At 43.4% G+C, this 25,255-nt stretch overlaps 1 protein-coding gene across 5 annotated transcripts in view; it reads right to left on the bottom strand.

Annotated features, from left to right (window-relative positions):
- The window catches only part of KIAA0825 (KIAA0825 ortholog), a 785,365-nt gene that overhangs the window by 678,948 nt on the left and 81,162 nt on the right, over positions 1-25,255 (bottom strand). For 3 of the 5 annotated variants that reach the window (XM_075325095.1, XM_075325094.1, XM_075325098.1), the window contains exon 2: positions 1,372-1,942. The exons of the other annotated variants lie outside the window; for them this stretch is intronic. The gene's annotated coding sequence lies outside the window, so the exon portion shown is untranslated. The remainder of the gene's footprint in view (positions 1-1,371; positions 1,943-25,255) is intronic. 5 annotated transcript variants of the gene reach the window in all.

The raw sequence follows: 25,255 nt of genomic DNA, 5'->3' as shown, positions 1-25,255 counted from the left end.
GCGTTGAGACATGTGATGGTGTTTCCGCGGGAGTCTTGTTTTGCATACATCTATTCCTGGACTCATTATTGACACTTTTCTGTGCTCAGTTGTATCCACAATCCCAGAGCTCAGTGCCAAATGCCCGAGCGGTTAACACTGTTGCTTCACAGTGCTGGGTCCTGGGTTCAAATCCCAATGAACACTACATCTGTAAGGAGTTTGTATGTTCTCCCCGTGTTTCCGTGGGTTTCCTCCGGGTTCTCCGGTTTCGTCCCACACTCCAAAGACATACAGATAGGGACTCTAGATTGTGAGCCCCAATGGGGACAGAGGAGACGATAATGTTGATCAAGCACTGTGGAAATTATTAGCATTATAAAAGCAAATCAAATTTTAGAAAATGTATACCACAAAAGAGTATCCTTTTAGCATGTAATGCTGTTTGATCAATATATGTGTCTACAATAGTCTGTTCTTTGCAAATCAACTTTTTATAAATATACTTTTTTATGTTGCACATTTTTAGGGCTGGTGTAAGCAGCTCTGCCTTAAAGGTAATATATCAACTCATAAAAACATGACCTATTGTTTAAATCAGGCTTTTGTATTATATAATTTTTTTGTTTGGCAATTTTTTCTTACATCATATTCTTTCGTAAAATAACATAATAGCGGTAATGTTGTCATTTTCAAGCTCGTCACTTGGACTTTTATTAGATTCATATTTCCTGTCCTTCCAGGAAGATTTTACAGCAGTTTCCTTATCAGAGACAGGATTACTAAGACAGCTAAGACACAACTAATAATATAGGACCTACCAATCCCCAATAGGTAACCATGCTCCCATTCACTTCATTATGACCTATGTACACGGTCATTACAATACAAAAGATAGGGTCAGGATCTGACTATTGTGGTTATGTGCATGTGTTGTTTTCTGAAAAGGAAAAAAAATGTCTAAAAAAGTCCCAGTGGTCAGTGTGAAAACTAAGATTTCTCATTTTTATTTTCAACAAAGACATAATATAGAAAAAAAAAAAAATTGCCAAAATGGAAAACTATAAAATTATATATATATATATATATATATATATATATATATATATATATATATATATATATATATATATATATATATTATACACACATATATATGTTATATATACACATATATACATACATACAGATTTGGCAAAAATTAAGAGACCGCTACAAAATTTGCAGTTATTCTGATCTTTCTCTTTATAGCATTTCCAAGCAAAACATTTTGTATTTATTTTCTGAAGATGAGAAATGGACAAAATAATCAAATGCATTGCTTTTAGACCTCGAATAATGCAAAGAAAACAAGTTCATAATCATTTAGAAACAATAATACTAATGCTTTACCTCAGGAAGAGTTCAGATATCAATATTCTGTGGAATAACCATAATTTGTAATCACAGCTTTCATGTGTCTTGGCATGCTTTCCACCAGTCTTTCACACTGCTTTTGGGTGACCTTATGCCACTCCAAGTGCAAAAATGTAAGCAGTTCTTCTTTGTTTGATTTCTGGCAACTATCCATTTTCCTCTTGATTACATTCCCGAGGTTTTCAATGGGGTTCAGGTCTGGAGATTGCACTGGCAATGACAGAGTTTTGATGTGGTGGTCCTTCATTCACATATTGATTGACCTAGCTGTGTGGCATGGCGCATTGTCCTGCTGGAAAATCCAGTCCTCAGAGTTGAGGAACATTGCCTGAGCAGAAGGAAGCAACTGTTTGTCCAGGAAAACCTTGTATGCAGCTTGATTCATATGTCCTTCGCAAAGTTTAATCTGCCCAATTCCTGCCTGGCTGAAGCATCCCCAGATCATCACTGATCCTCCTCCAAATTTCACAGTGGGTGCAAGACACTGTAGCTTGTACGCCTCTCCAGGTCTCCATCTAACCATTAGATGACCAAGTGTTGGGCAAACCTGAAAAATAAGTAAAGAAAATTCAAATCATCTTTGTGCAAAATGTAGCCACATAGAAGGTTACCCTGGAAAAACTGTTGCTTCCTTCGGCTCAGACAATGTTCCCCAACTCTGAGGCTTGTTTTTTCCAGCAGGACAATGCACCATGCCACACAGCTAGGTCAATCAATGTGTGGATGAAGGACCATCACATCAAAACCCTGTCATGGCCAGCCCAATCTCAAGACCTGAACCCCATTGAAAACCTCTGGAATGTAATCAAGAGGAAGATGAGTTAAAACATTAGTATTGTTGTTTCGAAATGATTATGAACTTGTTTTTTTTTTGCATTATTTAAGGTCTGAAAGCAATGCATTTTTGTTATTTTCACCATTTCTCATTTTCAGAAAATAAATACATTTATTGATTGGAAATTTGAAGACATGTTGTCAGTAGTTTATAGAACAAAAGAACAATTGACATTTCACTCAAAAAAAATACCTAGAAAGAGAAAATCAGAAAAACTGACAATTTTGTAGTGGTCTCTTAATGTTTGCCAGGTGTGTGTGTGTGTGTGTGTGTGTGTGTGTGTGTGTGTGTGTGTGTGTGTGTGTGTGTGTGTGTATGTACACACACACATTAGAAAGAAATAAGACAAAGAACATTTTCAGGATCAGCTCACCTCTAAACTTGCCGTGGCCGGATTTGGAGATCAGTGCACGAACAGTCAGCGGGTCGGATCCCGGAATAAATGAAGCAAAGAAAAAACGTTTCATCCAGCACTTGAAGATATAATATCCAAATTCCACGAAATTCATGGACTTGATAAAATCATAATTAATTTTATTGGTGTACAAAAGTACAAATCATTAAAATTATTGCGTAATGATTTTAATTATTTGTACTTTTGTACACCAATAAAATTAATTATGATTTTATCAAGTCCATGAATTTCGTGGAATTTGGATATTATATCTTCAAGTGCTGGATGAAACGTTTTTTCTTTGCGTCATTAGAAAGAAATACCTGACGTAACTCACAGGTAATTTTTGGATGACGTATTCCCTTTAATTAATGTGAATCTTGCCTTCGTCTATATGTACATGATCATTCTATAGCTCCAGAATTACGTAATCAAAAACATTGCTCCCTTAGAAGTGGATTTTACCGTACTTTTGCGTAGCTGATTATATGAAGGTTTTTTTATCCTTACCGGTCTTTTCTCATTGCTACTAGGTTATAAATAAGAAGGACACACAGGAAAAAGAGTTGCATTTTCGTCACAATATATATAATAGCAAGAGTAGAGATCCCTTATATAGTGCAACCCTTGACTACATATCCATACTGGACAAATCGTATAATAATACGTGGAGAAGAGGAGAAAGAACACGATCAACCGTCCATAAGGTGAAAAAAGATTCTTTATTGACCAGTGCTGAGTGGACACACAGATAAAATATTTAAAACACCAACAAGAACCAACCGGCAAGAGAAGGTCACAATAAATACCAAACGCCAGACCTTGGAAAAGCATTAGATGGCAAATGATAATAAATACATCGGCATACGTATAGATATGAAGAAAATGTAAACACATATGTGTATCTCACACACCACACATGTATCACAAATGTAACTTTATACCACTAGTCCATATTGGAAATATTAGTAACATCAAAGGGTCAAGCAGGCATGGAATGCTTGATCATGTATATAATATGGGTGCGTGCTACAATAATAGCCAATATTACAATTATTACTGCCTTCCAAAGTCTGGTACAATACACGTGGTTAAGATTATAGTAGTGCACGCCACTATGTGCTGAGGGCCCACACTAGTGTATTATATCTTCACCACTACATAAATGGATACAAAGGGGATAATGCCATGTATCCCATAGGAATAACTGGTTCAAATGAGCCCATCACAAGTGATACGGGTAGTGGTAAATCATATATACACACCTGTGTAAGTCCAGAACGGCAAATAGTTTACTGCATATAGCAGGATGGAAAATAATTGAACCAAATGGTCAGCCTACCCAAGGGCTGCAGTAGTTAATGTTAATACATGCCCAAAGCGACGACAGAATTAACCACAAGTGTGCACGATTAACGTGATCAAGATTATAGTGATACACGCCACTATGTGCTAAGGGCAAATATTTGTGTGCAAATCTTCATCACCACAGCAAGGAGTACAGGGGGGATGATGGCAAACATCCCATAACATGATAATTGGCCCAAATGCGCCCGTCACATATAATAAGTAGTGATGAACGACATATACACACCTATATAAGCCCAGACCGGCAGATAATTAACTGCCTGTGGCAAGGTAAAAGATAGTTAAGCCAAAGGATAGGCTCACCCAGAATGGCGGAGGCTAATGCTGGTAGTGCACGGAGCGGCAACAAGGCTTACCACGTGTGTAACAGGATCTGGAGAAACCAAGCCGGAAGGTCCGCCTACCCGACGGCCGTTTCGGCAACCGCCTTCGTCAGGGGGGGTGGAGCTATGCTGTCAGACGGCTCAGATAAGGAGAGCATGAACCAATCAAGATCCGGCACCACTTCCGTGACGCATGCGTTGCCATAGCAGAACGCGACGCCAGCCGAACGCCGCATCAAGGGCCGGTGACGTCAGATCACACCATGTGATCCGACGACACCCGCCCCCTCAGACACAGCAATCCGGAGGACGCCGCGCGCAAAACGGCACGCATGCGTACAAGTGGTCCGCATGGGGATCGGTTGTAAGGCATGTAAAAGTAATCATAATGCATAGTAACAGGAGATTCTCACAGAGATCATGATATGCATTAGCATATGACAAATAGGACACCCATATGTAGTAAATCACAGTTTGGATCTCAAAGCTATTAATTGCAGCACTCAATAGCCAGCCAATATACTGATTAGGGGAAAACATACAAAGCTATAGAGATATCCAAACTATAATAGCAGATACATGATCATATAACAGCAATAGTCAAGATAAACAAAAGACCATATAGTTATAAACAGGGACCATATGGAATGTGACATATAGCATTACACGCACATAGAAAACATATAGACAAAATTTCTTCTAATATATATAATATACATATAAAAAGTACAAGTCCAATTCCACATGCGTGATGATAGGCATGGGGGGGTGGGGGAGGGGGAAAGGGGGGGGGGGAAGCGGGGGTGGGGAGGGGGGGGGGGAGGAAGGGGGGGGGGGTGACCGGGAGAGGTGGGAAGGGGGGGTGGGGGAGAAGGGGGGTACACGGTCCATGGAGTCCCAATCTTCTGAAATCCAAGATACATGTGTCCAAATCGCAAGGTGCAGGATATACGTTCATGACATTAATCAACGAGCCTACGAGAACCAGCATAGAAGAAGGTGAAAATTAAAACCAAATAAAAACAAGAACGAAACAGTGTGGATAAAAAACATGAGGAGACCACAAAAGGAACAATATACACAAAAGTGAGGCCTTAGACTATAAGAAAGGAGAAAAACTGATATTCTCATTCAAACCCGATGGATGTAGAGTTGAGAGTGTCCAGATCCATCGGGTTTCCATTTGTGCCAACCTTTTGCTGACCGGCCCACCCCTGATCGAGATATCAATAGAGTCAATGCCTTTGACTCTAAGCAGGGAGGCATCACAATTATGGTATTCGCGAAAATGTTTGGGTAATGTCTTCAAAGAAGATAAATCTGTTTGTCCAGATGCTGCTATAATACCCAATACGTGTTCGCGAACACGTGTCTTGAGTTGGCGGGTGGTCAGTCCAATATAGATCTTGGAGCAAGGACACGTAGCATAGCAAATCACAGCTTTTGTGCTGCATGTTATAGATTTTTGCGCCCTCTTATGCCAACTTGTTCCTGGGGCTGTGGGAGAGGGACCTCTTCCTGTCGGATCAGGAGTCGTCGATGGATCGTGTCCTCTTTTGGGCACGGTACATCGACGACATTTTCCTGATCTGGCAGGGACCCATTGATGACCTTCACCAATTTATGTTCCGCCTTAATCAAAACAATTATAATATTAAAATTACCTACCAATGGTCTAAGACACAAGTTGAGTTTCTTGATGTTACCCTTATGAAGGACCATACCAACCACATCCAGACTGACTTGTACAGGAAACCCACTTCTACGAATGCACTTTTACATGCCTCCTCCGCCCATCCTAGACATATGATTAACGCTATTCCCATTGGCCAATTTTTGCGGCTTAGAAGAGTGTGTTCAACTGATGATGCCTTTGAAAAACAAGCGACTGATATGAAGCAACGCTTCAAAGAAAGAGGATATGGTAATAGGGTGATTAAACGGGCTTATCATAGGGCCAAATATTCCACCCGGGCATCTATACTCTATAAATGTACTGATAAACCGAGCACTGATACTGTACGTTTTATTACTAATTTTCATGCCCAATCAGTGCCCATGATAAAATGTTTACAAAATGCTTGGCCTATTTTGCAGGCCGACCCCATTTTGAATAAAATTCTCCCCCCCCGTCCTAAAGTTACCTTTCGACGGGCTAAGAACCTATATGATACTCTGATTCATAGCCACTATCAAGGCGATTCCCAGCAAACCCTCATTAAAACGGTTAGAACCACTCCTAGACTGGGATGTGCACCATGTGGCAGGTGTGTCGCATGTCCTAATATTGATGCTAGTACTACATTCTTAGATTCTTCTGGACGCAAGGAATATCGTATAAAAAAATCTATAACATGCAGCACAAAAGCTGTGATTTACTATGCTACGTGTCCTTGCTCCAAGATCTATATTGGACTGACCACCCGCCAACTCAAGACACGTGTTCGCGAACACGTATTGGGTATTATAGCAGCATCTGGACAAACAGATTTATCTTCTTTGAAGACATTACCCAAACATTTTCGCGAATACCATAATTGTGATGCCTCCCTGCTTAGAGTCAAAGGCATTGACTCTATTGATATCTCGATCAGGGGTGGGCCGGTCAGCAAAAGGTTGGCACAAATGGAAACCCGATGGATCTGGACACTCTCAACTCTACATCCATCGGGTTTGAATGAGAATATCAGTTTTTCTCCTTTCTTATAGTCTAAGGCCTCACTTTTGTGTATATTGTTCCTTTTGTGGTCTCCTCATGTTTTTTATCCACACTGTTTCGTTCTTGTTTTTATTTGGTTTTAATTTTCACCTTCTTCTATGCTGGTTCTCGTAGGCTCGTTGATTAATGTCATGAACGTATATCCTGCACCTTGCGATTTGGACACATGTATCTTGGATTTCAGAAGATTGGGACTCCATGGACCGTGTACCCCCCCTTCTCCCCCACCCCCCTTCCCACCTCTCCCGGTCACACACCCTCCCCCCCCCCCCCCCCTCCCACCCCCCCCTTTCCCCCCCCCCCCCCCCATGCCTATCATCACGCATGTGGAATTGGACTTGTACTTTTTATATGTATATTATATATATTAGAAGAAATTTTGTCTATATGTTTTCTATGTGCGTGTAATGCTATATGTCACATTCCATATGGTCCCTGTTTATAACTATATGGTCTTTTGTTTATCTTGACTATTGCTGTTATATGATCATGTATCTGCTATTATAGTTTGGATATCTCTATAGCTTTGTATGTTTTCCCCTAATCAGTATATTGGCTGGCTATTGAGTGCTGCAATTAATAGCTTTGAGATCCAAACTGTGATTTACTACATATGGGTGTCCTATTTGTCATATGCTAATGCATATCATGATCTCTGTGAGAATCTCCTGTTACTATGCATTATGATTACTTTTACATGCCTTACAACCGATCCCCATGCGGACCACTTGTACGCATGCGTGCCGTTTTGCGCGCGGCGTCCTCCGGATTGCTGTGTCTGAGGGGGCGGGTGTCGTCGGATCACATGGTGTGATCTGACGTCACCGGCCCTTGATGCGGCGTTCGGCTGGCGTCGCGTTCTGCTATGGCAACGCATGCGTCACGGAAGTGGTGCCGGATCTTGATTGGTTCATGCTCTCCTTATCTGAGCCGTCTGACAGCATAGCTCCACCCCCCCTGACGAAGGCGGTTGCCGAAACGGCCGTCGGGTAGGCGGACCTTCCGGCTTGGTTTCTCCAGATCCTGTTACACACGTGGTAAGCCTTGTTGCCGCTCCGTGCACTACCAGCATTAGCCTCCGCCATTCTGGGTGAGCCTATCCTTTGGCTTAACTATCTTTTACCTTGCCACAGGCAGTTAATTATCTGCCGGTCTGGGCTTATATAGGTGTGTATATGTCGTTCATCACTACTTATTATATGTGACGGGCTCATTTGGGCCAATTATCATGTTATGGGATGTTTGCCATCATCCCCCCTGTACTCCTTGCTGTGGTGATGAAGATTTGCACACAAATATTTGCCCTTAGCACATAGTGGCGTGTATCACTATAATCTTGATCACGTTAATCGTGCACACTTGTGGTTAATTCTGTCGTCGCTTTGGGCATGTATTAACATTAACTACTGCAGCCCTTGGGTAGGCTCACCATTTGGTTCAATTATTTTCCATCCTGCTATATGCAGTAAACTATTTGCCGTTCTGGACTTACACAGGTGTGTATATATGATTTACCACTACCCGTATCACTTGTGATGGGCTCATTTGAACCAGTTATTCCTATGGGATACATGGCATTATCCCCTTTGTATCCATTTATGTAGTGGTGAAGATATAATACACTAGTGTGGGCCCTCAGCACATAGTGGCGTGCACTACTATAATCTTAACCACGTGTATTGTACCAGACTTTGGAAGGCAGTAATAATTGTAATATTGGCTATTATTGTAGCACGCACCCATATTATATACATGATCAAGCATTCCATGCCTGCTTGACCCTTTGATGTTACTAATATTTCCAATATGGACTAGTGGTATAAAGTTACATTTGTGATACATGTGTGGTGTGTGAGATACACATATGTGTTTACATTTTCTTCATATCTATACGTATGCCGATGTATTTATTATCATTTGCCATCTAATGCTTTTCCAAGGTCTGGCGTTTGGTATTTATTGTGACCTTCTCTTGCCGGTTGGTTCTTGTTGGTGTTTTAAATATTTTATCTGTGTGTCCACTCAGCACTGGTCAATAAAGAATCTTTTTTCACCTTATGGACGGTTGATCGTGTTCTTTCTCCTCTTCTCATTGCTACTAGGGGAGACATTTGGAAATCGTGTGGCTGTACACGGCGCCCCTGCATGTAACATGCCGTAAAATCATTCATATTCAGGAGCAGGGTTGGAGGTAAAATATACATTTTCAGCGGCAAGCTACAAATTGCTGTGTCAAATAGACATTTTAAGCATAAAACTCTGATTACATCACACAGACTGTGGGATTCTGCTCAGCACTTTTCCAGCAGAGAGAAAAAAAAAACATTTTGTAAACATGACAGCTTCGTTTGCATATACGGATTCCTCTTAGACATCTATGTCATTTTTTCAGTTAACTTGTCAAAACAATTTATTTGCTTGCCTCGGATTTGCATGATCTAGTTAGCCTATGAAAATCAAACCGCATTCATTCAGTTCGGCAAATCATCACTTCAAATGGCCAATAATCGTACATCCAGAATCCCAACGAGATGAGCGGTGTGCCTGGGATGTGAAGCAGATAGGGAGCAATGACATAGAAACATAGGAATACGCCGTGGAACGGAACCGGCTCCAGGTGAGGTGCTGCACATCTGCTTCACCTTATCCTGTCCAGTCTATACAGAGCTACACAAAAAAAACCATTAAATAAATAAATATATATATGTACACATACACATACACTATATATTCGCAGTGCATTGCATTTTTTTGTAAACCTGGTTATGCTCTTGGAATGGTTGCACCATCGTTGGCCTAGTTATTAAGTCATAACACCGGTGAGAACATGGCCTGTACATTAGATAGCGGTCCGATAGATGACGCTTCAGCCATCTCAGCCGTCTCTCCATACACAAATGCACTGTTCTCTATGAGAGAGTCTCTGCGAGATATCTCTACCGATGGCTTTATCGTCAGGAGAAGAAAGTTGTAGGCAGTCTGAAATCTGACATATCTGGGTTGTCCACAACTCGGACAACCCCTTCTCGATCACCATGTTTTCCCCCGGTAAAATAACAACGCTTATAGTCACCTCTGAAGTTGATGCTGTTTGAGCAGTGTCAGCACTCGCTCTCCTGGGGTTCCTGTGACGTTGTTACATTACACAAGCCCTGTGTCCAATCATCTTCAGCTTTACTCTCCTGCCTTTGGACCTATCAAACATCAAAAGGAAGTCAGAGATATGGCTGACCACTGAATTCCTCTTGATGTGAATTACGTTGGAAGGCAGGAGAGTGAAGCTGACGCTAATTGGGCACAGGGTTTGTGTAATGTAACAACGTCACATGAGCCCCAGGAGAGCGAGTGCCGACACTGCTGAAACAGCACTAACACCAGAGGTGAATATACAGTTAGGTCCAGAAATATTTGGACAGTGACACAAGTTTTGTTATTTTAGCTGTTTACAAAAACATGTTCAGAAGCACAATTATATATATAATATGGGCTACAAGTGCACACTCCCAGCTGCAATATGAGAGTTTTCACATCCTAATCGGAGAAAGGGTTTAGGAATCTGTAATGCATAGCCTCCTCTTTTTCAAGGGACCAAAAGTAATTGGACAAGTGACTCTAAGGGCTGCAATTAACTCTGAAGGCATCTCCCTCGTTAACCTGTAATCAATGAAGTAGTTAAAAGGTCTGGGGTTGATTACAGGTGTGTGGTTTTGCATTTGGAAGCTGTTGCTGTGACCAGACAACATGCGGTTTAAGGAACTCTCAATTGAGGTGAAGCAGAACATCCTGAGGCTGAAAAAAAAAGAAAAAGTCCATCAGAGAGATAGCAGACATGCTTGGAGTAGCAAAATCAACAGTCGGGTACATTCTGAGAAAAAGGAATTGACTGTGAGCTTGGGAACTCAAAAAGGCCTGGGCGTCCACGGATGACAACAGTGGTGGATGATCGCCGCATACTTTCTTTGGTGAAGAAGAACCCGTTCACAACATCAACTGAAGACCAGAACACTCTCAGTGAAGTAGGTGTATCTGTCTCTAAGTCAACAGTAAAGAGAAGACTCCATGAAAGTAAATACAAAGGGTTCACATCTAGATGCAAACCATTCATCAATTCCAAAAATAGACAGGCCAGAGTTAAATTTGCTGAAAAACACCTCATGAAGCCAGCTCAGTTCTGGAAAAGTATTCTATGGACAGATGAGACAAAGATCAACCTGTACCAGAATGATGTGAAGAAAAAAGTTTGGAGAAGAAAGGGAACGGCACATGATCCAAGGCACACCACATCCTCTGTAAAACATGGTGGAGGCAACGTGATGGCATGAGCATGCATGGCTTTCAATGGCACTGGGTCACTTGTGTTTATTGATGACATAACAGCAGACAAGAGTAGCTGGATGAATTCTGAAGTGTACCGGGATATACTTTCAGCCCAGATTCAGCCAAATGCCGCAAAGTTGATCGGACGGCGCTTCATAGTACACATGGACAATGACCCCAAGCATACAGCCAAAGCTACCCAGGAGTTCATGAGTGCAAAAAAGTGGAACATTCTGCAATGGCCAAGTCAATCACCAGATCTTAACCCAATTGAGCATGCATTTCACTTGCTCAAATCCAGACTTAAGACGGAAAGACCCACAAACAAGCAAGACCTGAAGGCTGCGGCTGTAAAGGCCTGGCAAAGCATTAAGAAGGAGGAAACCCAGCGTTTGGTGATGTCCATGGGTTCCAGACTTAAGGCAGTGATTGCCTCCAAAGGATTTGCAACAAAATATTGAAAATAAAAATATTTTGTTTGGGTTTGGTTTATTTGTTCAATTACTTTGGACCTCCTAAAATGTGGAGTGTTTGTAAAGAAATGTGTACAATTCCTACAATTTCTATCAGATATTTTTGTTCAAACCTTCAAATTAAACGTTACAATCTGCACTTGAATTCTGTTGTAGAGGTTTCATTTCAAATCCAATGTGGTGGCATGCAGAGCCCAACTCGCGAAAATTGTGTCACTATCCAAATATTTCTGGACCTAACTGTATGTGTTATTTTACCGGGGCAAACACTGAGTGAAAAAGAGCTGTCTGAGCAGTTGACAACCCCTTAATATTTCGCAATATTTTTGTACACCTTGGAAGTTGAGCAAAAAAATTGCGACTTGGCTTTTACACACCAGTCCCAGGCAGTTATGGTGTAGAATGGATGGGACGGAGTAACGTTCACGCCTGGACGTTAAATTCATCATAAGCTATGCCAATAAAGTTGAGTAACTTACTTCAGATATATACCCCAGTACATTTTGTGTCGGCAGGGCACGCAGTGCAACACAAGCTGAATGAATCAGATGACTTCTCCAGAAAACGCTTCATTAAAGGGAATCTGTCACCAGGTTTTTTGCTACCACATCTGAGAGCAGCATCAGGTAGAGACAGAGATCCTGATTCCAGAGATAATGTTTTCTCTGCTGCAGATCTAGCAGTTATACAGACCTCATGAATATGCCGGACTACCTGGCAGATATTCCTTTAAAGGGAATTAGTCAGCAGGTTTTTGCTATATAAGCTGAGGACAGCATGATGCAATGGTTAAGAGGAAAAAAAAAAGCTACTGTGCTTCTCTTATCTGTCTGTGAGCTACTGTTTACTTAAACTAAAGGGTGTATCACTTGGGGTGATTAACATTGGTGTGGCTAGCATGCTTATGCCAGGCAGTCCACCACACCCCCTGCTGTGATTGACATCCACAGTCAATGCACAATCTCTATAAAGCCCCCGTCACATTTAACGACTACTTACCAGCGACCCCGAAAACGATGCGACCCGATAGGATCGCTGGTAAGTCGCTGGGAGGTCGCTGGAGAGATGTCACACAGTCAGACCTTTCCAATGATGCAGTAACGATGAGCGACCTGTATAACAATGAGCGACCTGTTTAACGATGAGTGACCTGTATAGGAGGTCATTGTTAGGTGTCAAACGCAGCGATGTGTCCTGCCCAGCAGGACATCACCTTTGAAGAAAATGGTCTGGACCCTTCAGCAACGACTAGCGATCTCACAGCAGGGGCCTCATCGCTTATAGGTGTCACACTTAACAAGATGGCTGCTGCGTCATAGAAACGGTGACGAAACAACGATCTCTTTAGCGATCTCGTTGTGTGTGATGGGGCCTTTAGACCCTTGTGTGGCCGGGGGTAGCTCTCCCAGCTCTGGTGTTTTCCTGGATCTAAATTCTTTGGTTATGCGAGAAAGGCTGCACCCAGTAATCTGTATGATACACAGTTCAATTCAGAATCTCCTTGCCTCCATTATCTTCCTGTAAGATGAGGTAGCAAAAACCTGCTGACAGATTCCCTTTAACACCTTAGTGACCAGGAATACGTCTTTTTACTGTCCTGAGTTATAAGAGAATAGCATCTCCAAATGGGTGAAAATGCAGCAGCTGTCGGCTGTCCACTATAGCTGACATACTGCTGCATCAGTCACAACGGGTGTGGTCATTGACCATGGCCAATTAACCCCTTAGATGCTGCTGTAAATAGTGACTACCTCACGTAGATGGTTAACAGAGTGGAGGGGCTCCCTCGGTAACCCAGTCCGCATTCTGAGATGATGATTGTGTGGTCCTGATGGTTGCCATAGCAATTAAAGTCTAAATTATGGCCTTGGAGTCTGGTGGCTTTAGTGGCCTGAGCAGAAGTTAGCAACATTTAGGTGGTAAAAATATTTTTTTTCATTCCTGTCATGCAATTTTGCATTAATTCTTTAAATGCACAGCAAGGGTTAATAAACTACCTGACAGCAGTTTTGACTATGTTGAGGGGGGCTGTTTTTAAGGCCTCTGTCACACTCGCGTGAAAAATTACACACGTGCCGCGACACACGTATTTTCCTTGCTTGTTGCGTTAGGTAAGTGCGTGTCTCCGATACGTACGGGCCACGTGTGCTCTACATGTGCTATCTGCGATAACACACGGAGAACCGGTAATTTACATACTCACATGGTCCTTGCTGCTGTCCAGGGTACTGATCTTCGGCTCCAGGACCGCCTACTCCCCGCCGATGCTGCTTCCGGCCGAGCGGAGGGGCAGAGATTAGCGCCCGTGACATCACGTCCACCTCTCCTTAACACGCTCATAATGAGCGGCGGTCGGCAGCAACTGTTTGTAGCGGAAGATTCTGCAGGGCTTATGGAGGCGAGAATGTGTTTTTTTTATTTTAAAATAATGACACGTGTTTCTCCGGCGCATGTCACACGGGACCGCATCCACACTACATCCGTGTGGTACGGGTGCGGGCCGTGTGAGACCCGTGATGCCGGAGAAAAACGGACATGTCGGCGTGAGAAATACACGGACACGCGTAAGTACGGAATGGACACCCGTTCCGTTCCAAAATACTTACGTGTGTCCAAACCATTAGGAATACATAGGTCCACGTGTGTACGTGTCTCCGGTACGTGAAAAAACTGCCAAACACGTACCGGAGACACGAACGTGTGACAGAGGCCTAAAATAGTATCAGTTTTGGGGTTTTTTTGAGCTATAGGTCCCTTGAAGTCACTTCAAAACCAAATAGGTCCCTAGAAAAATAAGTTTTGTAAATCACCTTGAAAATATAAAAAATTGTTGCTACATTTTTAAACCTTCTAACATCCTAAGAAAATTAAAGGATCTTTGACAAATGTTATTACTATAAGGTAGACATAAGGGAAATGTAAGTTATTAACTATTTTGTGTAGTGTGACTATCCGCATTAAAGTGATAATCATTCAAAGTTTGAAAATTGCAATTATTTAAAATATTTTTCTAATTTCTGATATTTTTAGAATTGAATGCAAAACATATCTACTTAAATATACCATTAAGGCCTAAGCCACACGGCGAGAAAATCGGTGCGAGTGGAGTGCGATAAAAACATGGCATTCCACTCGGGCCAATTTTAGCCTGTGTGACAGCGCACATGAGCGATTATTTTCTCAGCCCTAAATCGGACCGAGAAAACAATCGCAGCATGCTGCCATTGAAATGCGAGACTCTTTTCTCTCGCACCCATTCAAGTGAATGGGGCGAGAGAAAAATCGCACTGCACTCACGGTACACAGAGCGAGAATCGCAATAGCCGGCTACGGAGGAGAGAGGGAGAGAAATCCCTCCCTCCTCTCCTCCGTGCCAGCCCGCCCCTCCGCAGTACTGGCCCGCCCCTCCTCAGTGCCGGCCCGCCCCCGCAGCTGAGGTCCGCTCGCACAGTCAGTCGGACCTCAGACGTAGGTATACTAACATGACACTCGGCTCCTGCTGTGCTGCCAGCGCGAGCCGAGTGTCATGCAAGCATCGCACTAGTGCCCCGTGTGGCCCCGGCCTTACATAAAGTACAATGTATCACAAAAAAACGGTCGCATAAGCACTGGGATGTGATGAAGCAATCCAGAGTTATTACGACATAAAGTGACATATGTCTGACTTTAAAAATTTTTGCCTAATCACTAAGGGGGGTTTGGCCACTACTCTTATCCACCGCGGATAAGCTGCTCTCGGTGCCGGTGGTGGCAAGAGGAAATGCTCAGTTCTGGAGCTGCTCCGTTTTCTGATAGCGGCCGTGAGCAGGTACTGCACATCCATTTCCCATTCAAATCAATAGGAGGCAGCACCGAGAGCAACTGATTGGTGGGGTGCCGGGTCAATTAGACATTGATTATCTTAAGGATAGACAATCAATTTTAAAGTAATGGACAACCTCTTCAATACTTGACTAGATCACATCCTCCACTTGCTCCTATAAGGCTACGTTCTTACGTTCTCACGATCAGTGTTGGTGGTTCAGTTTTTGATGCTGCAGAATTTCTGGACTTTAGTTTCCATGCGTTTTTTTCATTGTGTTTTTGTGTGCGTATTTTTAACCCTTTCACCTCCGGGCGATTTTCCGTTTTTCCATTTTTTTTATTTTTTTTTGCTCTCTTTCCGAGAACATTTTTATTTTTCTGACAATCTTGCCATATAAGGGCTTGTTTTTTGCAGGACGAGCTGTACTTTTAAATGAAACCATAAGTTGTACCATATAGTGTACTGGAAAACAGCAAAAAAAAATTCAAGTGCGGAAAAATTGCAAAAAAAGTGCTATTGCACAATAGTTTTTGGGATATTTTATTCACTATTTTCACTATAAGGTAAAACTGATATGTTGTTGTGATGTCTCAGGTCAGTACGAGTTCGTAGATACCAAACATGTATAGGTTTACTTTTATCTAAGGGATTAAAAAGCATTCACAAGTTTGCCCAAAGAAAGTGGCGCACTTTTTGTGCCATTTTCCGAAGTCCATAGTGTCCCCATTTTTCGGTATCTATGGCTCAATGATGGCTTATATTTTGCGTCTCAAGCTGACGTTTTTAACGGTACCATTTTTGCACACATGCTACATTTTGATTGCCTGTTATTGCATTTTGTGCAAAAATTTGTGACGACCATAAAACGTAATTTTGGCGTTTGGATTTTTTTTGCCTTTGCGTCGTAATTTTCAGTGGCCCAAATGGGGGGTGATTTGAACTTTTAGGTTTTTTAATTTAATTTTTAAGACTTTTTTTTTTTTTTTACTTTTTTTTATTTTACTAGTCCCCCTAGGGGGGCTATAAGGATCAGCTGTCTGATCGCTCTTCCATTTCTCCAGATCACAGCTTCATAGCTGAGATCTGGAGAAAAGCTGCTTTAGGCCTGTTTCACACGTCAGTGAAAAACACAGGTGTTTTTCACTGACGTGTAAAAACGCATATGTCCCTCCGTGTGCTGTGATTCATGACAGACGTGGGTTATCTATGTGCAATCCGTGATTCGTGTCACTCATCCATGATAGCACATGGACGTATACTCACCTGTCCCCACTCCTGCGGTCCATGGTGCTGAATCTCTGACTCTGTTGTGTATCTGTTTCGCCACTGACGCCGCTGCAGCTACTTCCGGGTCAGCTGCTCCATGAATATACATGACAATAAGCAGCTGGATTGGAAGGAGGAGGCAGCATAGACTGAAGACAGTGTCGCTGGAGCAAGGTGAGTATAAAAAGCTTTTTATTTCCAATGTCTGTTTTTTTCTGGTACGTGTTTCACGGATCACACCATAGTGTGGTCCATGAGACATCAGAGATGCCAGAAAAAAAATGGACATGTCTCCGTGTGGAACACACGTGTACACAGCACGGAGGCACGGTCATTGAAAAATCACTGATGTGTGCACAGACCCATTGATTTTAATGGGTCTGCGTATGTCAGTGATTCTGGTACGTATAAAAACTAGCACATAGGTACCAGAATCACTGATATGTGAAACAGGCCTTACTCTCACACATTGCCCTCTGCCGGCTGTGAGAGAAAGTGACGCATGACCCTGTGCTACCATGGCAACCACCAGAGGTCACGTGAACACGTCACGTGACTTCCAATGGCGCTGGGTAAGTTAATACTTACCACGGTGCTTTGTTTCATCTGCCAGATTTTGACAGCGAGATGTAAGGAGTTAATAGCTGCGGTGGATCGCTGTTCCACTCGTGCCTAGCAGGCACACATGTCAGCTGTTGAAATCAGCTGACATGTGCGTGGATCGCTGCGAACTGCCCATGGCAGGCGGCGGGTATTAACCTCACACAATCTATTAAGTACCCAGTATTGTCATGTGTCGTGAAGAAGTTAATGTGTATTTTCCTTGAAGCTCAGAGCATGATCAATTCTCATCCATTTTTCAGATCACATTCTTCCATTAACCCATCAAGGATGCACCTAATTTCCATTTATGAATTTTCAATTTTTTTCCCTTCACTTTTTCCAAATAGTCATAACTGTTTATATTTTTATGCCAACATATTGTGGAACTAGTTGTACTTCTGAATGACACTAATTATTTTAGCATATAATGTCAGGGAAAATGACAATGAAGTAATAAAATCCTGAAGGGAAAAAAAAAGAGGCGATTCTATTGTCCAGTGCAAATAAATGAGCTGATGAAATGAGTCTCCAGGTCCGCAGATTGCAGTGATACCAAACATGTATTTTAATTACTAGTATTTTAGTGTCTTAAAAAAAATCAGCACTTTATAAAAAAAAAAAAACAATCAAAGCTAAACGGGTTTGTGTAGCTATTTTCTGAGACCCAGAACTTAGAGCTGTGTGGGGGATGGATTTTTTTTTTATGGATACGGTTTTGTGTAGATACAAAGTATTGCATTTTTTTGTGGTGTTTTGCAGACTGAAAAATCAAAATATTCTGCAGATTTGATTTTTTTTTCTCTTTACAGTATTTATCAATTGGGTTCATTAGTTTTATGTTTGATAGATCAAACTTTTCAAGAAGTGGCCCTACCAGTACCACCTTATTGCTGTCTATAGTAAAAATGAGTCTCCTATGATGCCACAGGCAAAATCCCATCACAGGCACGAAATGGGTTCCGCTGTCACAGAAATCCCAATGGACGGACAGGCCAAATTGTGTTGCTTAACTGCTGCTGCTGGTGAATGACACTGGCATTTCAGGGGTTAATCAGTGTTCGGCAGTAGCGCTGATCGCTGCTCTTAAAGGAAGATGCCTTCAGAAATTTGCAAAATATCTTTGTATTTGTTGCTATTTTTGAGACCGCTTTCAATTTTTGGTTGATGGAGCTGTGTAAGGGCTTGATTTTGCCCCATGAGCTGACATTTTTATTGATACCATTTGGGGGTTTATACGATAGTTTCATCATCTCTTTTTCATTTTATTGCAGCTTAGCGGCAGATGAAATAACGTAATTCTTGAGCAATCTTATTTTATCTTTTGATAGATCAGACTTTTATAGACATAACGTTATCAAATATGTGTATTAATATTTTTAATGGGGGGGAATTTAATTTTTATATCTAAACTCAAGAATTACTTTATTTGTCGTTTCATCTGCCGCAAAGCTACAATAAAATGTAAAAATGTAAAAAGAGGAGCTCAATATACCCCAAAATGGTATCAATAAATGTCAGCTCATGGGGCAAAAATCAAGCCCTCACAAAGCTCCATCAATCAAAAAGCGGTCTCAGAGAATGGCAACACATGCAAAGACATTTATTTTACACATTTCTGAATTTTTCATTAACCCCTTCCCGACCTTTGACGCACCATATGCGTCATGACACCTTGTGCCTTCCCGACCTTTGACGCACCGTATGCATCATGGCGGGTTTCCGTTCCTGCAGCGCTGGTGACCGGGTTTACTGAAATGTCACCAGCGCTGCAGGTACATAAGGACTTGCCCCCCCCCCCTCCCCCCGTGGCTACGATCGCTCTGATTGGCTTTTGAAAGTGTCACTTTCACTTTCACATTCAATCAGAACGATTGTAATATTTCACCAATGAAACTTGGTGAAATACTGCACTCCAGCCATGGGTGATGATGCAATATCATCAGCCATTGGCTGGAGCAGGGAGAGCTCCGTGCAATGCCCCCCCCATCTGATTGGAGGTAGCGTCCATGTGACGCTATCCCTCCAATCAGATGTAGAGGAGCGATGTGACCGGTGGGTGCCCTCCCCTTCAGCTTCATCCTGACCGTGGACTGCGACGCTGATGAGGAGGGTCACCTGCTGCCGCAGCCACCGCGATCTTCCGCTACCGATCACCATCCGGTAAGTTTTTCTCCCCTCTTTGCTGTCTTTCCCTTCGTTTCTGTGCTGTCTTCCCCCTCCCTTCTGTGCTGTTCCACGCTCCCCTTTGCTGTCTTCCGTTCCCCCCCGTTGTCCGATCCCACCCCCACCCCGAACTCCGCTCCCCCCGCCGTCCGATTCTATCCCCCCCAACCCACACTGACCTTCACTGCCTTCCCCGACCTCCGCTTCTTGTGATCACTCTTTGCCGGTGTCCTGCTTCTGACACCCGGCTGGTGTGAGTGACTGCTGCCGCTACCAGTGATCAATCCCCCGCCCTAGTGATCACTGGGCAGCAGGGGGCCGATCACTGGGCAGCAGGGGGGCCGATCACTGGGCAGCAGGGGGGCCGATCACTGGGCAGCAGGGGGGCCCATCACTGGGCAGCAGGGGGGCCCATCACTGGGCAACAGGGGGGCCCATCACTGGGCAGCAGGGGGGCCCATCACTGGGCAGCAGGGGGGCCCATCACTGGGCAGCAGGGGGACCCATCACTGGGCAGCAGCGGGGCCCATCACTGGGCAGCAGCGGGGCCCATCACTGGGCAGCAGCGGGGCCCATCACTGGGCAGCAGCGGGGCCCATCACTGGGCAGCAGGGGGGCCGATCACTGGGCAGCAGGGGGGCCGATCACTGGGCAGCAGGGGGGCCGATCACTGGGCAGCAGGGGGGCCGATCACTGGGCAGCAGGGGGTCGATCACTGGGCAGCAGGGGGCCGATCACTGGGCAGCAGGGGGTGATCACCCGGACCCCCCTGCGCCCCTGGGATTGCGGCCCACCTGCGCCCCTGCGATTGCGTCCCACCTGCGCCCCTGCGATTGCGTCCTACCTATGCCCCTGCGATTGCGTCCCACCTCCGCCCCTGTGATCGCCCTACCTGTGCCCCTGCGATCTGCGCCCCTGCGATCTGCGCCCCTGCGATCGCCCCACCTACGCCCCTGCGATCTGCGCCCATGCGATCGCCCCACCTGCGCCCCTGTGATCTGTGCCCCTGCGATCGCCCCACCTGCGCCCCTGCGATCTGCGCCCCTGCGATTGCGTCCCACCTGCGCCCCGGTGATTACGCCCCTGTGATTATGCATCTCTGCGACTGCGCCCCTGTGATTATACGTCCCCCTGCGCCCCGGTAATTACACCCCTGCGATTGCGTCCCTGTGATTGCATCCCCCTGTGATTGCGTCCCCCTGCGCCCCGGTGATTGCGCCCCAGTGATTACGGCTACTGCATCTCCTCAGCCCTCTCCTGCAGTAGAACGTTTCACCAAACACTTGCACATACACACGCACACTAAAGTTTAGGGTTTGGGGTTTTTTTGCACACGCGCACACAAATGTCCTGCTCGTCCCTCCGTAGCTGATAGTGAGGGAGAGGGTCCCACTTTTCTCTATTTCTCCCACTCTTCCTCCTCCAGTGACACAGACTTGACGTCGCAGGACAAGAAATCGTCCGGAGGCCGGGAGGAGAAGAGCCGGAGGCCATGGAGGAAGACCCACAGTAAAGTGTGAGTAACCCCCAACCTAGCGCTAGAGCACTAAACCACACACACCAAACTGAAGTACATTACACCACACTAACCTAAAATACACTACGTCAGGTTGGTATGCGGTGTGGTATAGTGTACGTCAGGTTGGTGTGTGTGTTGTGTACATCAGGTAGTGTGTGTGTGTGTGTGTGTGTGTGGTGTATACTACACCACACATCAACCTGACACACACCAACCTGAGGTACACTACCCTATACCACACTGCACACCAACCTTACTTAGTGTATGTTAGGTTGGTGTGTGGTGCATGTCAGGATGGTGTGTGTGGTGTATACTACACCACACATACCAACCTGATGTACACTACACCACACACACACACACACACACACACATCAACCTGGCCTACACTACACCACATACCAACCTGACATACACTATGTCAGGTTGGTATGTGGTGTAGTGTAGGTCAGGTTGAGGTGTATGTGTGGTGTAGTGTACGTCAGGTTGGTATGTGTGGAGTAGTATACACCACACACACCATCCTGACATACACCACACACCAACCTAACATACACTAAGTAAGGTTGGTGTGTGTGGTGTAGTGTATGTTAGTTTGGTGTGGGGTCTAGTGTACGTCAGGTTGATGTGTGTGTGGTAAACGCCACACACACACCAACCTGATGTATACTACACTACACACACACACACACACACACTAACCTGACGTATACTACACTACACACACACACACACACACACACACACACTAACCTGACGTATACTACACTACACACACACACACACCAACCTGACATACACTACATATTCTCCATACGCCACATGGTGTCCGTAAATAATTGGAGCTAATTTTCCATTCAAATTGTTAGCAGACACCATGTCGCGTATGGAGAGCCCATGTGTGCCTACACATTGGTGCTCCCCCAAAAGTGACCCCCATTTTGGAAACTAGACCTCCCAAGGAACTTATCTAGATGCATAGTGAGTACTTTGAACCTCCAGGTGCTTCACAAATTGATCCGTAAAAATGAAAAAGTACTTTTTTTTCACAAATTTTCTTTTAGCCTCAATTTTTTTCATTTTCACATGGGCAACAAGATAAAATGGATCCTAAAATTTGTTGGGCAATTTCTCCTGAGTACATAGATACCTCATATGTGGTCATAAACCACTGTTTGGGTGCATGGCAGGGCTCGGAAGGGAAGGAGTGCCATTTGACTTTTTGAATGGAAAATTATCTCCAAAAGTCAAATAGCGCTCCTTGCCTTCCGAGCCTTGCCGTGCACCCAAACACTTGATTTCCACCACATATGAGGTATCTGTGTGTGAAATTGCACAATAAATTTTATGGTGTAATTTTTCCTGATACCCTTGTGAAAAAAAGCTACCTGGTTGAAGTAACAATTTTGTGGTAAAAAAAAAATATAAATATTTTCACGGATCAACGTTATAAAACTTGTGTGAAGCCCCCAGGGGTTCAAAGGGCTCACTAAACCTCTAAAAAAAATTCCATGATGGGTCTAGTTTCCAAAATGGGGTCACTTGTGCAGGAGTTCCATTGTTTAGGTACCTCAGGGGGTCTCCAAACGCAACATGGCGTCCCCTTACGATTCCAGGCAATTTTGCTTTTGAAAAGTTAAATGGCGCTTCTTGCCTTCCGAGCCTTGCTGTGCACCCAAACACTTGATTTCCACCACATATGAGGTATCTGTGTACTCAGGAGAAATTGCACCATAAATTTTATGGTGTAATTTTTCCTGATACCCTTGTGAAATTCTACATTTTATGGCTAAAGTAACATTTTTGTGTAAAAAAAAGTAAATTTTCATTTTTTCCTTACACATTGCTTTGATTCTTGTGAAGCACCTAAAAGGGTAATAAACTTGTTGGATGTGGTTTTGAGTAGCCTGAGCGGTACAGTTTTTAGAATGGGGTCACTTTTGGGTATTTTCTGTCACCTCGGCCTCTCAAAGTCGCTTTAAATGTGATGTGGTCCCAAAAAAAAGTTTTTTGTAAATTTTGTTGGAAAAATGAGAAATTGCTGATGAACTTTGACCCCTTCTAAGAAAAAAAAAAATTGTTTTGAAAATTGCGCTGGTGTAAAGTAGACACGTGGGAAATTTAATTTAGTAACTATTTTGTGTGACATATTTCTCAGATTTACGGGCATAAAATTTAAAATTTTGAAAATTGCGCAATTTTCAAAATTTTCGCCAAATTGCCGAAATTTTCAAAAATGAACGCAAAAAATATCAGCCTAAATCTACCACTTTCATGAAGTACAATATGTCACAAAAAAACAATGTCAGAATCGCTAGGATCCGTTGAAGCGTTCCAGAGTTATAACCTCATAAAGGGACACTGGTCAGAATTGCGCAAAATGGCGAGGTCAGTAAGGTCAAAATAGGCTGGGGGCTGAAGGGGTTAAAAAAAAATAATATATATATATAAAATCAATTGCAATTTTTTTAAAAATTTTGCCGTATTTGGAATTTGTATTTCACACTTTTCAGTACAACACACGATCACATGAATTGCGCCATTTAAAAGTTCCACTTGTGCTGCTGCTGCTGCAAAAAAAAAAAAATCCCAAGCCCTCAGACGCATAACTAATAATAAATAAAAAAAATCTATGAAAATGAACAAATGAAAGTCAGACATTGCTTTTATTCTTCCACAGAATTAAAAAATAAAAATAAAACTCATGAAATAGGTCTGGACAGATATGATGGCGTGGTGCCCTTTCTTCCTTAACTTAATATTTGGTTGTACAACCTTTTGAGGCAATCAGTGCAGTCAAATAATTCCTGTAACTGTCAATGAGACTTCTGCACCTCACAACAGGTATTTTGGCCACTCCTCAAGAGCAAACTGCTCCAGTTGTCTTATGTTTGAAGGTTGCCTTTTCCAGATGGCATGTTTCAGCTCTGTCCAAAGATGCTCAAAAGGCTTTAGGTCAGAGCTCATAGAAGACCACTTCAGAATAGTCGAATGTTTTCTTGTTAGCCGTTCTTGCGTGTTTTAGCTGTGTGTTTTGAGTCATTATCTTGTTGCAAGGCCAATGACCAGCGACTGAGACCAAGCTTCGTGACAGCGGGCAGCACATTTCTCTCTAGAATTCCTTGATCGTCTTGAGATTTCATTGTACCATGCACAGATTCAAGATACCCTGTGCCAGATGCGGTAAAGCAGTCCCAAAAAATAACAGAGCTTCCTCCATGTCTCACAGTAGTGACAGTGTTCTTTCCTTGATATGCTTCATTTTTCCGTCTGTGAACATAGAGCTGATGTGCCTTGTTATAAAGTTCCATTTTTGTCTCATCTGTCCATACAACATTTTCCCAGAAGCTTTGTGGCTTGTCATCATGTAGTTTGGCAAATTCCAGTCTGGCTTTTTTATGATATTTTTTCAACAATGGTGTAAGGAGGCTTGGTTGTCTCCCATGAAGTCTACTTTGGCTCAAACAATGATGGATGGTGCCATCTGACACTGATGTTACTAATGCTTGAACTACACCTTTAATCTCTTTAGAAGATTTTCTGGGCTCTTTTCTTACCATTCGTATTATCCATCTTTTTGATTTGTCATCAGTTTTCCTCCTGTAGCTACATCCAGGGAGGTTGGTTACAGTCCCATGGATCTTAAATTTCTGAATAATATGTGTAACTGTAGTCACAGGAACATCAAGCTGCTTGGAGATGGTCTTATAACCTTTAACATGCTTGTCTATAATTTTCTAATATCCTGAGACAACTCTTATCTTTGCTTCCTCTGGTCCATGCGGAGTGCGGTACATACCATGGCACAAAATAGCACATTGAGTATCTGTAGCCCTATATACAGGCCCACTGACTAATTACAAGATAGCAGACACCTGTGATCAGGGCCGTATTTACCACTAGGCACCTGTGGTCCGGTGCCTAGGGCGGCGCGATGCGGGGGGGCGGCACCTTCTAGCAGCAAAAAAAAAAAAAAAATTTTTTTTTTTTACCTATCCCACTAAATCCGCAGTCTTTTCACGGCGGGGGGGGGGGGTGTCGGGGTAAAGGGGGGTGTTGTGTTGGGCGCACGGGC

The sequence above is a fragment of the Anomaloglossus baeobatrachus genome, chromosome 1, assembly GCF_048569485.1.
Source record: "Anomaloglossus baeobatrachus isolate aAnoBae1 chromosome 1, aAnoBae1.hap1, whole genome shotgun sequence".
Classification (NCBI taxonomy): Eukaryota; Metazoa; Chordata; class Amphibia; order Anura; family Aromobatidae; genus Anomaloglossus; species Anomaloglossus baeobatrachus.
The sequence above is the reverse complement of the archived record's forward strand: the minus strand, read 5'-3'. Positions and strand labels throughout refer to the sequence as shown.